The sequence below is a fragment of the Pleurodeles waltl genome, chromosome 4_2 (genome assembly GCF_031143425.1).
Source record: "Pleurodeles waltl isolate 20211129_DDA chromosome 4_2, aPleWal1.hap1.20221129, whole genome shotgun sequence".
Taxonomy (NCBI): Eukaryota; Metazoa; Chordata; class Amphibia; order Caudata; family Salamandridae; genus Pleurodeles; species Pleurodeles waltl.
The window spans coordinates 757,044,373-757,062,648 of record NC_090443.1 but is presented as its reverse complement, the minus strand read 5'-3'; positions in this window follow the sequence as shown (position 1 = coordinate 757,062,648).

Here is an 18,276-nt window from a genome sequence, read left to right as displayed (position 1 = left end):
TTCTCATTCATTATTACAGAGTTTCTAAGGAAACATCAACATGGGTTTTTTCTGAACATTTGTCGTCCTTGCTCCCATGCATTCAGAAATTCCTGTAACCTGAATTTGTGCTCTTCTGACAGAGGCAATAACATTACTAATAAAAATTTTGTGTAATGCACTTGTCTCATTTAATAATACTATAGGGCCATAAATCAGTCAAGTAAAGTATCTATGTTAATAAAGCCAAACATAATTGAATGAGGTTCATTCAATTACCTTGATTAATTTATTTTTCGAATGGGCAATCACAAACAGGTCTTAAAGTTACAAGTAATTAAATTCGCAAGTAATCACCAGGTGTGTGAGTCTTAAGGTTACAAGTAATTAAATTTGCAAGTAATCACTAGGTGTGCGTGTCTCATGTATATTCTTGAATACGGAATTTAAGCATTCTCTTAATATAACATTAAACTGCACAAAACATAATTTCTTTGGCAGCAATGTATTGCTTGCGCTGAGATAAGGTACCATAAGGGCACAGGAAATCGAAAGGGTATTCTGATTGACTGTACTGAATAATCACAATGAAACTAAGGGTCTCTTTACGAGTTTGGCAGTCCCTGGACTGTCATCTCAGCGACGATGGTCCGACTGCTGTCAGGATGGCGGTCGGACCAACATATTACAGGTCATGCCGGTCTATTGAGCAAAGACCGCCATGGCTCAGCTGGCAACACTACGCAGCCATGACCGCCATGGTCATGAGGCAGCACAAACAGGCCGGCAGAGACAGTGTTTCAGCCAGACACCCTATGAGGAAGCACACTGCCAATGTGACCGTGGTGGGCCAACTACCATGTCTCAGAAGGCAGCAGGAGACAGTATAAGGGAAACACTCACCTGCAGGCAGCCTTACAGATCCAGAGCTGCCATGGAGTCCACCACTCACAACCTGCCGCTTCTGTTGATGGTCAAAGGACCATCAAATCAATGCTACCGTTGGTGGTTCTGACCGTAAGTACACAAACCGACCTGCATTATTAACTTTAAAAACAGATCATAGCACAGTTGTCCATATCATATGTGGGGCACACCTCAGGCATCAAGCACACTTTACATCCTGTACACAGTCTGAAACATACATTAAGAGGGACACATCACAGTCACAATACACCTCCTTCGGGCAGTCTACCTGCACCACACTGCCACACTACACATAAACACATGACAACTCATCTCAGGCACTGGGATAGTGAACTTACATAGCATTGTGTCACATATCACCAACAACACACAAACATTACATATATAAATACAACTCCCATTCTGCTCTGACTAGAAACTGTCATCAAATACAACACACAAATGTATTGATGTGGCATGGAACACAAACAACACTTCCAGTAAACATCCCTGCAATGGACACACATGTCACACACATCACAGCACAATGGAAGGACAATGGCATGCACAATAAACAGAGAGACAAATAAACAAAAAACACTATGCTAGCAATCCCTGAAAAATAGGAACGGGTCATCAAGAACAAAGAAGGAAGGAGGCTGCCTGGGACACATATCACTTTGCACAGGACTCTCAAACAACAAGTTTACAGGAAATGGCCCCATGTGTCACGTGGGCAAATAGTATGAGACCCAAATGCTATGCCCATCTGCACAATGTGGAAGTGCAAGTCAACAAAGCATATACAACTCGAACTGCATGGGGCATACATCTACATAAAGTAGCTGCAAGGTACACACACCTAAATGGACCAATGCACAGTCTATTGCAAACAGGTATAGCACAACTGAACACACTCCATGTCTGCACAAACAAAATCAAGTGACACGTATCAGATGAATACATAAGCCATGTCAGGGGGACAAGTTTAACACCATGCACGGTCACATTGGACAACACACGATGCAATACTTACAGTGCTTAAAATGGGCAGGTACTGTCCGGTAGTGAGTACCTGCACTTCTTCAATTTGAAGGGGAGAGTACCAGCACTTCTCATCACTGCTGCAATACATTTCAATGGAGGAGTACTGCCACTTCTCACAAACAGAGAAATAGAGACTACCTGCTGTTAGACCTGACAGCCTTAGGGCGGTCACCCCTAGCATTTTGCCTGCCTCCCTCCACTTCTTGGGCACTGCTTAGCTGGTTTTAGGACTCTGCGCACTTTACCACTGCTAACCAGTGATAAAGTGCATGTGCTTTCTCCCTTAAAACATGGTGACATTGGTTCATACCCATTTGGCTTATTTAATCTACTTGTAAGTCCCCAGTAAATACTATGAGTGGGCCTGCAACACTGATTGTGCCACCACATAAGTAGCCCCTTAACCATGCCACAGGCCTGCCAGTGCGAGGCCTGTGTGTGCAGTTTCAGTGCCACTTTGATTTGGCATTTAAAAGTACTTGCCAAGCTTTAAAATCCCCTTTTTTACATATAAGTCACCCCTAAGGTAGGCCCTAGGTAACTCATTGGGCAGGGTGCTATGTAGGACATATACCTGTGTAGTATATTTGTCCTGGTAGTGTAGAACTCCTAAATTCGTTTTACGCTGCTGCAAGGCCTGCTCCTTTCCTAGGCTAACATTAGGGCTACCCTCATATACTGTTTGAGTGGTAGATTCTGATCTGAAAGGAGTAACAAGGTCAGATTTAGTATGGCCAGAATGGTTGTACAAAATCCAGCTGACTGGTGAAGTTGGATTTAATATTACTATTTTAGAAATGCCACTTTTCTGCACTTAAATCCTTCTGTGCCTTACAATTCACATCTGGCTGGGTTACTTGACAGCTCCCTTGTGCATTTCACTCAGACAACCTCAGACACAGGATGCTCATTCACACCTGCACACATCTGCATACTGAATGGGTCTCCCTGGGCTGGGAGGGTGGAGGGCCTGGCACTTACATTTGAAATGACAGTGGCCTGCCCTCACACAATGGACTGCCAAACTCCCTACTGGGACCCTGGCAGACAGGATGGAACTGAAAGGGAACCTGGTGCACTTCTAAGCCACTCTTTGAAGTCTCCCCTACTTCAAAGGCACATTTGGGTATTTAAACAGGGCTTCTGACCCTACCAGCTCAGACACTTCTGGACAAGATACCACTGATGAAGAAACTCTGAACCAGACCCTGCAACCTATCAAGAGGAAATGCCTGGCTGCCCAAAGGACTCACCTGACTGCTTTTCTGCAAAGGGCTGCCGCCCTTCTGTTGCCCTGCTGCTTTGCTGCTCTCTGGCTCTGCTGAAAAGTGCTCTCCAAGGGCTTGGATAGAGCTTGCCTCCTGTTCCTTGAAGTCTCAGGACCAAAAATACTTCCTTCTGCAAAGAACTCATTGTGCAGTGAAAATTTGATGCACAGCCTGCCAGAAAAGATTTCCAAACTACTTGCAAATGTTGAAAGATAAGACTGAGCAGGAAGAATCCACTGCGGCTGAGATACATCAGAATAGTTCAGAAAGCACCCAAAATTCTGGACCTCTAAATCAAGATCCTCTTGAAGAACCAGTTATTCAGAATGAAGCAGCAATAGCTTTGAATAAGATGGAGACTGCAATGCAGCAAGCATAGGAAGACAGTATATCAGTGGTCAAGCTGGCATGGGAAAAAGCATTCTAATTAAAATTCTTACCACTTATCTACCAAAGACTACAGAATCAAATTTATCATGTATAGTAACAGCACCAATAGGATTAGCTACTGACAACATTAAAGGAATTACAATGCATCTTCTACTTATGCTCACTGTTGAACATGATAATAAACTAGATTACAGACGTTAACTGGTGAAGCTTGTCATGAGGTGTCAAGCGTATTAAAAAAACAAAAGCTTTATTAATCAATGAGGCGAGCATGGTATCAAACTTTATCCTTGTTTCATGTACTTAAGAATTCATCAGATTTTGAAAACAGAGTATGAAGTATTCTTGGGAGGAAAACGATCACTTTTCATCTATGACCTTCTGCAACTTACTCCTATGAAAGGACAACCTGTTTGCAAGACACTTCTCCATAATGAAACAAGACGTTCTTTGGAAAGTATTGGCAAAGTAAATATTTGGTTAAACTTTAAATAGAAGGAACTAGTGAACAATATGTGTCAAGTCTCTGATATAGAATATGAAAAAATGCTGAAGGACATTAGACTAGGAGTTTTGACAAAAGGTGGAAAACGTGTTTAGAAAGTCACCTTCTCAAGAAATTATTTTTGTCAAACAGTATAGTAGCACAACTAATGTACAAAATAATGCAAGAAGAAAAATCGGTACGTTGTTTAATGTCTACACTTCAAGAGTGTTTCAACTTCAACAAACAATTATTGAAACTGGTGAAAGAATATATTTTGGAAATTACAGCTATCGATAAAATGGAACATTAGGGAGTGACAATACTGCTAAAAGAAAAACTGCAAGCAAAAATGGATTCTTTGGAGAAGTCTGCATCCAGGACTACAGGGTTAACAAAGTGTTTACATATGTGCAAAAACAGTAGAGTAATTTTGCAGTGTACTTTAAATGTTGGTGATGGGTTAGTAAATGGTGCAATGGCTAAAGTTATTGATGTCATTTATTTTCCAAATAGAGATGAGGTTGAATATTTGGCTATAACATTTGATGAGATTGATGGCATGAAGCAGATTGGCTGATGCATTGTACGCTTTTTACTTGTAAAGGACTTGTATGTCCGGCAGCAACAGTTCTCAGTGTCTCTAGCACATTATGTAACTATCCATAAATCTCAAGGTTTAAATTTAGATACTGCTTTTATTAATATTTGAAGCAAAGATTTTAAAGAAGGCATGTTGTGTGTTACATTATCTTCCATTAGAACATTGTATGGTTTATTTTGTGCTGAATTTGATGATAGGAAAAAGTAGTGCTGATGCAAGCTGTGTGAGAGAGTACAATTGCTTAAGAAGTTTATGCGCTCCTCACTTAGGTGGATATCCTATTTATGAGAAACAGATACTCTGTCCAAAGTGGAAGCTTACACAAGAGTCAACAGAGGTTCAAGAAAAGAAGAAAAACAAGGAAAAATTAGAAGGTGTTAAGAAGAAAAATGCAGAAAATCAGGGAGACATTGTAGGTTACTAGTTGGAAAACAGTTCAGTTGTCAACGGCTATGCAAATGTTGCGCTCAATGTACTCTTTCATTTGCCACATCTTACAAATGGAATTCAACAGAAAGCATATAAGAGATTGTGTGCTGCACTGTACAATTTACTTCAACGTTTACTTGGTGATTGAACTGTAAATAAATCTGTTTCAGGCATTCAAAACCTTGTAGATACATGCAGTGGATCTGTAGTATTTACTTTGAACGGTCAACAAGATACACAAGAATTTATAATGATTATCCTTGGAGTATCAAAAAAAGAAGAAGTAAATATTGATGAGTTATTTGAACTGAGTTATAAATTAAACAATTACTGTAAAGATTGTTCTTTTGCATCCAGTACTCAAAGAAATTCTGAGCACTACCGGATTGTAAATCTGTGCCTTTTGACAGAATGAATAAAAATACCAACCAAATTGTATATCAGATATCATGAATACATTGTATCTGCAAAAAAATGGAAAATGTCTTACACTAATGTGACAACTTTCTAAAGCAGATGGATCAAAACTGGAAACCAAAATTACAAACCTCAATTTCTACACAACTATACCTATTATTTTTCACAAAAGAGGTAATATAACATCTGGACACTACACAGTCTACTTGAAGAATGAAACTGGATGGATGGAATGTAGTGATATCAACTTTATATTCAAATCAAAACTGCCTTTCAAACTATGAAATTCTTACCTTTAGCTTCTTTGAACAAAATTCTAAGGAGTGTTTCTGGAAAAAAAAAATTGTGTACGGCGTTACTTCTATGTGGATCCTCAGTGATTTAAACATCATTCAGGCTTACCATGGGTGATGTCTCTAAAAAGTTCTCCAAAATTGAGGGGTCTTTATATCTTCCACAAAGCAGTTGCTAAAATATCTGGACACTACAATGTGTAATTAAAAAGTGAAACTGGATGGCTCCAACACAATCATTGAACTTTAAATTGATACAAAAACTGGCATTCAAACTACAAAATTGTCACCTTTTGTTTCTTTAACCGAACCTCTTTGAAATATTTGTGGAAAGAAAAGAAAATACATAAGATTTCATCTACAAGGATCGTCAGTCTTTTAGGCATCATTTGGCATGCCAGGGGTGATGTCTTCTAAAGGATCTCCACAATACAAATCTCTTTTATATGTACTAGCTCTATTGTACCAGATATAATAATAAGAACATTGATTTTTGGGCTCTTTTGTGTAGATTAGTGTGGAACGTGTAAGGAAAATAATTGACTAAGGCCCTCATTATAACCCTGGCGGTAAATTTAACCTACTGCCACAATGATGGGCACCAACATACCACCGCGGTGGCGAATATTTGTTCACCATATTGTGACACACACATAACAATCTGACATAGTACTGCCACATACAAAAATCCGCCAGCCCAAAACTCAGTACAAAACCCATACCGTTACGCTAACAGAACAACGCCTACCACATTATGACCCACAAATCACTACGGCGGACATTCAACAGCGGTAAACTATTGGCAGTACATACCACTGCTCTCAGAATGGACACCCACATAAAAAACAACACCACATTAGCCAATACGAAAAACACACATGTGACACCCATTCACACACCACACCCACCCACCCACACCACTATAAAACACACACCCACATTACCCACAACCCTTTATGATTACAAATCATTGCCACCAGATTGGCACCAAGACCGCTGAGACAACTAGACACACAACATTTACACCCATACATCCCTCATGCATACCACGCATACCACATTACTCAACACACTCTCATCAACACACACCACACAACACCCATGTCCCCACAAAGGCACCCCCATTTCACTGAGGAGGAGTTAAGGTCATGTCAGGGTAGAGCCACTGCTGTTTTGAGCACAAGTACAGCAAATATCCATTGCAAGGAAGATGGAGCTATGACGGGGAATCGTGGACAGGGTGAACACCGTGGGACAGCACCCAAGAACAAGTGACTACTTCAGGAAGAGGTGGAACCACCTACAGGGGAAGGTACAGTCGATAGTAGCAAGGCACCAGCTCACTATGCAGAGGACAGGCGGTGGACCCCCACCTCCTCCCCTACAGCTCACAGCATAGGAGGAGCAAGTGTTGGCAAAACTGCATCCTGATGAACTGGCTGGAGTAGGACTGGACATTGGGAAGTCAACATTTAACACTTATTACCCCATACCTGCATGCCATAACACACCCTCACCCTTACTCCCATCACTCCACTCCATCCCACACACTGCACCAACTCAGATGACTAACCCCAATGCCAAGCCCTGTATGCCATACCAATGCATTTACAGCCCTCCCAGCACTGCATGGACACCCATCAACAAAGCATGCACAGCATAGGAGAACTAACAATCCCACAATACATCACCGTTCACAAGCAAAGGTGGCAAGGCAACACCAAAGATAGAAGGGAAGCCAGGGATGTACAATTTGTCTTACACATGAAGCATAATATGTCACTTACATCCCCACAGGTACCCCAGCCAATGTCAGCGGAGAGGAGGTGCCACGACTATCCAGTCCCCCAACAGAAGATTCCCCCAGTGATGATAGTAACCCTAGACTTAAGGATCTGGATAACCTACATGGCCCATCAGGGACCACTGGACAGCCGGTCACCCAAGCCCATTCACAGATCACCACAGAGCCTCCCCCTTCAGTATCCAACACCACAGCGCCCAACAAGCATACCCACATCTCTGTCCCTAGGACACGTCAATCAGCAGTGTGCCCACCTGTACTGGGACCCCAGGTCACACCTCGTCGCCAAGACACTCAGGGACCTTTGCTCAGTGGCAGTGGGCACACAGTTCAGGGTACAGGGGCACAGGCCAACAGGGACACTGGGAGGACTTCTGTGTGCCGGGGGAGGACAGGACCAGGAGGCACTCTCCGAGATCCTGGGAGCCTACTAACATTTCCAGGACACGATGGGCCAGATCCTTGACAACATGCAGGAGAACAGGTGGCTGCAGGAGGGACAGTATCAGGGGACTTTTAGGCCATTAACACCACCCTGATCTCCAAAGCAGGGTGTGCTGGCAGACATGGCCAACATCATTAGGGAGGCAACAGCACACCGCGGGCCCATACCACTAGCCAGTCCATTGACCTGCCCTCCACCTCTGCTGCTGCTAGTGGGCAGGAGGCCCCGCCACAGGACTGACAGGCCACCAACACCCCTCCCCCTGCAGAAGTGAACCACCCCACAAACGTTCCCTGCGACCCAGACAGAAGCCAGAGACACTTGCCAAGACCACCGCCAGGAAATAAGTCCCCCTTGTGTCCCACTCAGTCACCTTCTCCACCTTGAAATGCCATTGGCCCCTTGGACACTGGACCTGTGCTACAAACAGCCAGGAACAATACCCTGGACTTTCTTCCGTCATCACCCATTCCATTGCACCTTCCCCTAAATTTCTTAGCACTACAATAAACACCCTTGAACACAACTCGACTATTTGTATCTCAAGTGTTGAAAATGTGTATTTATGGAAACAGTTACATCCATTGCAAATGAACAGTACATTGTGAGAGCATAAAAATAATGACCTGTAGCCGGCTGTAGTCAGCACGTCAGTACACAGTTGTTAAAGCACCAACATCTGTAAAATAACAAACCATAGGTGACAGTAAGTAGAGGTAAAAGGAAGTTAATGCCATCATGCCACAGCCACACAGAATACACCAATAGTGATAGAAATGTGAAGTTGCACTGTCTCACTTGTGTGTCATTGGAAGTACTGGCAGATAACTGATGTTCTGTTGTCCTCATCCTCTTCATCCTCACTGTCATCAGGGCCATCTCCTGTCTCCTCCTCCTGCAGAAAGGGTACATGGCATCTGAGGGCCAGGTTGTACAACATGCAGCATGCCACTACTATCTGGCAGACCTTCTGGGGTGAGTAGCACAGGGATCCACCTGTCAGAGGGAGGCTCCTGAACCTGGCCTTCAGGAGGCCGAAGGTCCTCTCGATGATCCACCTGGTTCTCCCATGTGCGTAATAACGTTCTTTAGCCCTTGTCCCAGCAGTCCTCACAGGGGCCAGCAGCCACGATAGGTTTGGGTAGCCAAATTCACCTGCAGGTATTGAGGGGCTACATTTAGCCTCACACAATCCTATGGGGTTAACACCAGAAGGCATACACTAACATACAGTGGGTGGGGACCAAGGCTCACCTACTAGCCACACCCTGTGCCTCTGTAGTTGGGCCATCACATTTAGGATGCTGCTATTCCTCAGGACAAAGGCATCATGGACCGACCCTGGATACTTAGCAGTGACATGGGAGATGTACTGGTCCGCTAGGCACACCATTTGCACATTCAGTGAGTGGAACATCTTACGATTCCTGTACACCTGTTCATTCTGGCAAGGTAGAACAAATGCAATATGTATCCCAACAATCGCCCCAATAATATTGGGGATATGTCCCATTGCATAGAATCCAGCTATCACAGTGGCCAAATCTTCCACCTGAGGGAAAGCAAAGTAGCTGCAGATGTGTTTTATCAGGGCAGACAAGACTCTTGCCAGCATGATTGAGAACATTGGCTGCGACATTCCTGCTGCCAACCTCACTGTCACTTGGAAAGAACCAGTTGCCAGGAAATGGAGCAGTGATGGCACTTGCACAAGAGGGGGAATCCCAGTTGGATGACAGATAGATGAGATCAGGTCAGGCTCCAACTATCCAGTCTATAGGTGAGTATAATGTGCCTGTCCTCCAGTGTAGCTAAGTCCACTAGGGTTCTTTACACTGGGGTATGTCTGCACCTCCTATTCATCCACAGCGTTAGGTATATAAGGGACAAAAGAGTGAGTAGGCTGTCACAATTGGAACAACAAAACCACAACTGCAGTCCACATGGTGCACTTATGTATTGGTACAGTGTTAATGGTGAAGTATGTGCCAATCTAATCTGTGATGTAGTAATTGTCGAAATGCCTGCTCCCCCCCCCTGAAATGGCCACCACCTGCCCTGTATGTAGGGACAGGTGGAAGTGAGGTAACTCTGCCGACATTGGGCGTCGTGGCGGAAGGCGGTCTTTCACCGCCGTGGAATTCCTAATTGGATAATATGGGGCTCTATAGAGTACAGTGGCTAATGGGGATCTACGCCGGTGGTGACGATGTACACCAGCGCAACATGACCACCATTTTTTTACTTATTCTCCACTTGTTTCCTGACCTTCAACAGTAAAACACCTACACTGCGTGTACTGCTGTGACCTGTCTCTGGAACCTACCATGGCCTGTGTGACCGGGGAAAGGGCCCCAGCCTTCACTTCGGAGGAGTTGGAATGACTGGTGGATGGAGTCATACCCCAATACAGACAGGTGTATGGTCCTCCAGACAAACAGGTGAGTAAACTTTAGGCACGATGCATTTGGGAAGGATGCATGGAAATGTGTGTGCAAGCATCGTGTCATCGGGGGTAGTGGTGGGGAAATGTTTTAAGGCGCTGTACATGTTGTGCGCTGGGCTATGTGTGTGCCAATGGCGATGGAAACGGGTAGGGTGGGCCATTTGTGTGACAGGCTGGAGTGTTTGTTTAATGGTGTTCTCCTGTCAGTATTGCCTCTGCAATTCTGCGCCCATCAAAAGAAGGGAATGTGTCTTGCCATTTCCAAGTATGTGTGGACCCTGGGGGACTATGGCAGGCGCAGCACCTACTGTCGGATATGGTGGGAGCACCTGAGATGCTGGGCATGGAACACCGTGGAGGACCAGCTGGGGATGGCCTCCCAATGAGGATGGGGTGCCCGTCGGACCCTGACACCCCTGATGACCCGCATACTGGCGGGGGCCTACCCTGAACTGGATGGGCTCTTGAGGGAATCACAGCAGCCATAAGGGGGTGAGTACAGTCGGTATCAATACATATTTTGGCTGGTGGGGTGGTATCCGGGTGGTGGATGAGTGTTAGTGGGTGCCCCCAAGGTCAAGCCAGACATTGCAGCGTGGGTCATCTGAAGGGTAATCGGTGTATGGAAAATACAGGTAGCCTAGCTTGTTAGCAGTCCTTTTCAACCAGAGCATTGTCGGTCCCAGGAGTGCTGCAGTTGACGGTGTGTGCTCCTCATGTTGCCTTAGTGACTAGCCATATCAATGGTAGTGCAATGCATAGCGTTTAAGCCTGTTCCCTGTGTGTGACGGTGATGTGTATGCCAATAGTGGTGTTGGTGAAGTCATTAACTCAGTGTATACTTTGTCTCTCTCCCCCCTGTCTTGTTTTATCATCCTGTCCTTGTGTGCATTAGCATCATCTGGCAGAGGAGCAGGGGCATCGGCGACAGAGGGAGCTGCATCCCACAGGACCCAAGAGGCAGTGTCCACCGACGCTGAGGGAACCAGTGGGACAGAGGGCGAGGGGAGCACCAAGAGCGAGACTGGAGGAGACAACACAGACTCAGATACCTCCTCCAATGGGAGCTCCCTGGTGGTGGCGGACACCTCTGTGACCACCCAAGCTGCAGGTACAACCGCCACCCCGTAACAGCGCTGCCCTCCCAGCAGCCCCTCAGTGAGTTGCCCGTGCCCGCTCACCCAGGAGGGTGGGTATCTCCTTCGCCCCAGACACCTTAGGTCCTGCCCCAGTGAGCCCTGATGCCCTGAGTGAGGAGGCTATTGACCTTCCGAGATCCATCTATGTAGGGCAATCAACCACTGCGAATGCCATCCATGGGCTGGCATCCCAGATACAGCAATGCAATGCATTCCTGGAGGGCATTCATGGTGGATTGGCAGCCAAACAGAGATCGATTCAGGCTCTGGCCTCTTCTCTGATGGCAGCCATTGTCCCGGTTTCTACTGTCCCCCCCTCTAACTCCCACTTCCCAGTCCCATTCTCCTCAACCCCAACCCATCCCAGGCACACATACAGATGAGCATGCACACATGACAGCACCCATGAGTGTCACAGACAAATACAAGCACCACACTTCATCCCACAAACGCTCACGCAAACACCATACAGTTGAAGACACAACAACATCCACTGCCTCCACTGTCTCCCCCTCCTCCTCCTCCACCTCCCTTCCAGTCATGTCCACACTCACACATGCATGCACTACATCAACATCTACTATCAGCATCACCACACCAAGCAGAACACACACCTCACTGACAGACACCTCTACAACAGCCATGCATGCGTCCCCTCTGTCCTCTCCCACCCTCTCTGGCCTGGTCAGTGGATGGCTCTGTCTCCCATGGCTCCACCGTCTAAGTAGAGCCCTTTCCCTGGCTCCTCTGAACTCCTGACGCCTGTCAGGAGTTTGCGGCCCTCCTCCACCGGCAGGCTTCTGCCTGTGCCTCATCCCTGCTGTCTAGTGGGAGAGCTCTGCTTTCCTACTAGGCTACTTTCTGCACCTCTCCTTCTTTTGCTTTGCTTTGCTCTGCTCTCTGCTCCAGTACTGTCCCTAAGTGCTCCTTTTCCTTGTTTCTCTCTCAGTCCGCTCTCTCTCTCACTTTCACTCACCTCTCTCTCTCCCCCGCCACTGGTGCCCCTGGGACCCGCCCCCTTTTTCAGCTCTGCCCCCTTTTTGGCTCCGCCCCCTTTTTCGCACCGTTTTTCGTCCCCCTCCATCCTCACAGCTGTTCTCTCCTCCCCCCCACCTCCCTACTAAATGGCGGCCACTGCATGGCCTCGCGCAGCGGGCACGCACAAAGGCAAGCCCGTCTGCACCCATCAGCGCCAGAACCCCTGGTTCCCGTCCCCCCACAGCCACCACGCACATCTTCACTACGACGCCGCCACCCTCCGCACCCTTAACATCGACCGCTCTCCTGCCTGCCTTCAAGCCCCCCGCAGACCACCCACAGACCCTTCTCCTGCTGGAACTGCACCTTCACCAGCCTCCACGCCAACGACACACCCCCCAAGGCAGGACGCAACAATCTCAGATGTATCCTCCTCAACACCCCCTCTGTCCACAAGCATGCAGTAGAGCCATGGAATCTACTCGACTCAGCCTCCGCAGACGTCACCTTCCTGAGCGAGACCTGGATGAATCCCTCGTCAGCGCCTGACATCGCCATAGCCATCCAGGACGGCAACAAGATCACCCACAGGGACCGCTCCAAAAAACCAGGAGGAGGCATCACATCATCCACAAGAACACACTCAGGATCACAATCAACACTGAAGACACCCTCAGCACCGCTAAACTCCTGCACTTCCAAATCCACACTGACCCAAACACCACCCTTCGAGGGACCCTTGTCTACAGGCCCCCAGCCCACGACAGCAGTTCAGCGACTCCATTACCGACATCATCAGCACGCACGCTCTCGCATCCACTGACTACCTACTCCTCGGAGACTTAAGCATCCACCTCGAGAACACCAACAACAACACCGCCATTCTGCTCGACAACCTCTCCAACCTCGGCCTCAAACAGCTCATCATGACACCAACCCACTCCGCAGGACACACACTCTACCCTATTTTCTCCGCCAGCAATCACGTCTCTTTCAGCCACACCACCGAACTCCACTGGACAGACCACCACTGCATCCACTTCTCATTCAAGAAACCCACAAAACACCACCACCCACAACAGATGCCCCACTGCAGTTGGAACAAGGTCACTGACGACCAACTTTTTGTGGCCCTCTCCCAGAACCCACCCATCGACACCACTGACACTGATGCAGCTGCCCGCAATGTCAGGCAATGGGTCAAACACCTGTGCCAGTACTCTCACCCCAATCAAGAATCCCTGCAATAGACGCAACAATAGAAAAGCCTTCTGGTTTACTGCCGACCTCCACGAATCTAAGCAATGCTGCCGAAAACCCAAAAGAAAGTGGCACCAAGATCAGACTCTGGACAACCACACAGCCTTCAAAAACGCCATCCGCAAACACCACCAACTCATCCGAGCCGCAAAAAGAACCACCTTCAAAGACCGAATCCACAACAACACACACAGCCACAAGGAGCTCTTCAACGTTGTGAAGGAACTCTCCAACCCCAGCTTCAACGTCAACGACATCCTGCCATCCCAAGACCTCTGCAACTCCCTAGCATCCTATTTCCACCACGACAGCTTCAGCACCCAGACCCCCCCGGCAACCACCAACACCACAGATTCACTTCTGACCAACCTCCTGCTCTCCTGGACCCCCGTCAACAACAACGACACCATCAAAATCATGAACACCATCCACTCTGGCTCTCCATCTGACCCCTGCCCTCACCACATCCTAAACAAAGCAAGCTCCGTCATCGCACCCCATCTATGGAAGATCATCAACAGCTCCTTCGAGTTCCCCACCTTCCCAGAGAGCTGAAAACATGTTGAGATCAACGACCTCCTTAAAAAACCTAAGGTGGAACCAAAGGACCTCAAGAACTTCCAGCCTATCTCCCTTCTCCCCTTCCCGGCAAAAGTAATTGAGAAGGCTGTCAACAGACAACTAACCCGCTTCCTAGAGGAGAACCGCACCCTGGACCCTTCCCAATCTTGATTCCGCAACAACCACGGACCCGAAACCGCCCTCATCGCTGCCACCAACAACATCAGAAACATAATAATAGCAATATAATTTTTAACAATATAAAAACTACACGTTTCTAGGAATAACACATCGAATATTCACACTCCACTCTGTTCAACAGTAGGAAAAGCGGTCAGGAGTGGTACAATTTACTATTCCCACTCCAACCTGTGCAACAGTAGGTAAAGCGGTGAACTCAGGAGGCTTAAAATTTACTATTTCCACTCCAGTTGCTGCAACAGTAGGGAAAGCATTGGACTCAGGAGGGGTAAAATGTAATGTTCCCAACCCACTTTGTGTTACAGTAGGGAAAGCGTTGGACCCAGGAGGGGTAAAATTTACTATTCCAACTCAAGCTTACACAACAGTAGGGAAAGCACAGGACTCAGAAGGAGTAACATTTACTATTCCCACTCCAGTCAGTACAACAATAGGGAAAGATTTGGACTCAGGAGGAGTAAAATTTAATTTTCCCACTCCAGTGTGTGCAACTGTAGGCAAAACATTGGACTCAAAAGGGGTACAATTTACTATTCCCCATCCAGTCAGTGCAACAGTAGGGAAAGTGTTGGACTCAGAAGGGGTCAAATGTACTATTCCCACTCCAGTCAGTGCAACAGTAAGGTAGGTGTTGGACTCTGGAATGTTAAAGTTTACTATTCCCACTTCAGTCAGTGAAACAGTAGGGAAAGTGTTGTCAGGAAGGGTAAAATGTACTATTCCCACTCCAGTTTGTGCAACAGTAGGGAAAGCATTGGAGTCTGGAGTAGTAAAATTATCATTCCCACTCCATTGAGTGCAATAATAGGGAAAACGCTGGACTCAGGAAGAGTAAAAATTACTATTCTCACTTAATTCCGTCCAACAGCAGGGAAACCGTTAGACTTAGAAGCAGCACAAATTGCTATTCCCACTCCAGTCAGAGCAAAAGTAGGAAAAACGTTGGACTCAGTAGGGACCCAATTTACAACTGCAGTCACCGCAATAGTAGGGAAAGCGTTGGACTCAGGAGGTGTAAAGTTTTGTATTCCCACTCCTGTCAGTGAAACAGTAGGGAAAAAGTGAGACTCAGCATGGGTAAAATTTACGATACCCTCTCACGTCATTGCAACAGTAGGGAAAGCATTGGGCTCATGAGGAGTAAAATTAACTATTCCCACTCCAGTTTGTGCATCCGTAGGAAAAGTGCTTCACTTTGAACACATACCTTATTTTAATACAAGTATTAATTTCATAAAATTATAACACCATTAACATACAATTAATTATATACATTAAAAATACTATTAAACAAATAAAATAATTATATAAAAAATAATATAAGAAAAAAGTTATTTAATAATGTAATTAAATTCTCACACTGTAGTTACACATACATATATTTAAATTAAAAAAAAAAATATTTACATACTAAATGGAGAATTCATTCAATATAAAGAAATAATTTATAATACATTTATTATAATCTAACTTCCCACTATATACCCCTACAAATGCAAACATCTGCACCTAAAATATAAATTACAACATTATAATAATACAATAATTGACATAATTAATTGACAATTAATTAAGTACTAATATATTAATAAATAATAAATAATCTATTATGGTTAAATTAACTTTCCATGCTATACCCGTACAAACCCTACAACCCACACCTATACTATAACCTAAAAAAATGGTATACCCAATTTGCATACTTAATAATCAAATAAAGAATGAATTTTAATAAAAAATAATTTTTTAAATATTAAAAAATATAAATAATCAATTATGGTTAAATTAACTTTCCACGCTATACCCGTACAAACTCAGCAACCCACACCTATACTATAACCTAAAAATATTTTATACCCAATTTGCATACTTAATAATCAAATAAAGAATGAATTGTAATTAAAAAATATGTATAAATCAATAATACTTAATTACCTTCCCATCCTGTACCCCTACAAACCTCAAAAACCAATACAAAATTATTAATTACTGTTTTACAATTAAATTTAAAATATAAATAACTAAGAGCCTCATTATGAGTTTGCAGGCCGTCAGAGCCAGTCTTTCTGGCGGACATATTATGAGGATGCACACCGCCAAAGTAACCGTGGTGGTCCAACCACCACACCTCAGAAGGTGGAAACAGACAATATAAAGGAAGGCACTCATCTGCAGTCAGCCTCACCTGTCTGTTGCCACAATGGAGCCCATCGCAAATATTCTGCTGCTAATCTTTAAAACTGTACGAACCAAACACTGTCTTGGATGAGACTGACTGTAAGTATATACACATACCTGTATTATAAACGTTAAAAGCAGATTGTAGTGCCGTCATCCACATCACCAGGTACTTATCCCATCCCGTACAGAGTCCGAAACATACATCACGACAGACAGAAACACAATACGCCCCCTTTAGGCAGCTCAATTACACTGCACCGCAACATTACATAAAAACACATGGCCCACATCTCTGGCAAATGGACTGTGAAGGCTACACAACATTCATCCACACATCACCAATAACACACGAACATCACACATACAAATACAACTCACACACTCCCATTCCACACAGGCCAGGGACTGTTGACACATACAACACACATATGTATCAATGTGTCATGGAACACAAATAACACCCCCATTAATCAGCCCTGCAACTGACACAAACATCAGATCACAATGGAAGGACAATGGCATGCACAATACACAGAGAGACAAATAGACAAGGTGCACAAAATACTTGTAGAATTGGGATGGGCGCACCATGAACACTCAGGGAAGGAGGCTGCATACGCATATCACCTTGCAACTGTCTATAAAACAGCATGCGCACACGAAATAGCCCTACATGTGTCACATGGACAAACAGTAACTGACACAAATGTCATGCCGATCTAAACAATGTGGAAATGCAAGTTAACAAGCGCATACAACTCAAACTGCATCGGATATACCTCTACAGGAACTAGCTGCAAGGGATAAACACCTAAATGGACACACGCACAGTCAAATGCAAACATAGCTAGAAAAACTGAACAAAACTCAAGCTGACACACATCAGATTAATACATAAGCCATATCAGGGGACAAGTCTAACACCATACGTGCTCACACTGGAAAACAAGATGAAATACTCACCATAACAAACAGCACACACAGCCATTCCACCACCATTACATTTGCACACACCTATACATACACTCAACATATACCCTTCTCTTGGGACACCAGCACTGCCCAAAATGTCACATACTGAAACCAACAGCAAATGGAGCAGTAAGCAGGCCAAAACAGAATCAAAAACAACTGTTGGCACAAACCAGAAATTACTCAGGAACCCCATAAAGGTAGAAAATGAATTGCAGGACAAATGTATACCCAATTGAGTTTATTAAGTATGAAATATGAAAGTCCAAAGGCCATTGGCCAGTCCATATAGATTTGCCTAAAAGTAGCAGTGTTGTGCCAAACTTGACTCCCAGCTGCCATGGAACCTCCACAGGAAGGGAACTCAAGGGATTATTTGAGAGTTAGCGGTTGGATTTGGGAGAGGTGGGTTTGGGTTTTGGCTTGGGAGGTGTGGTCTTCTTTTTGGGTGGGGTGGGCATCTTCTTGGGAG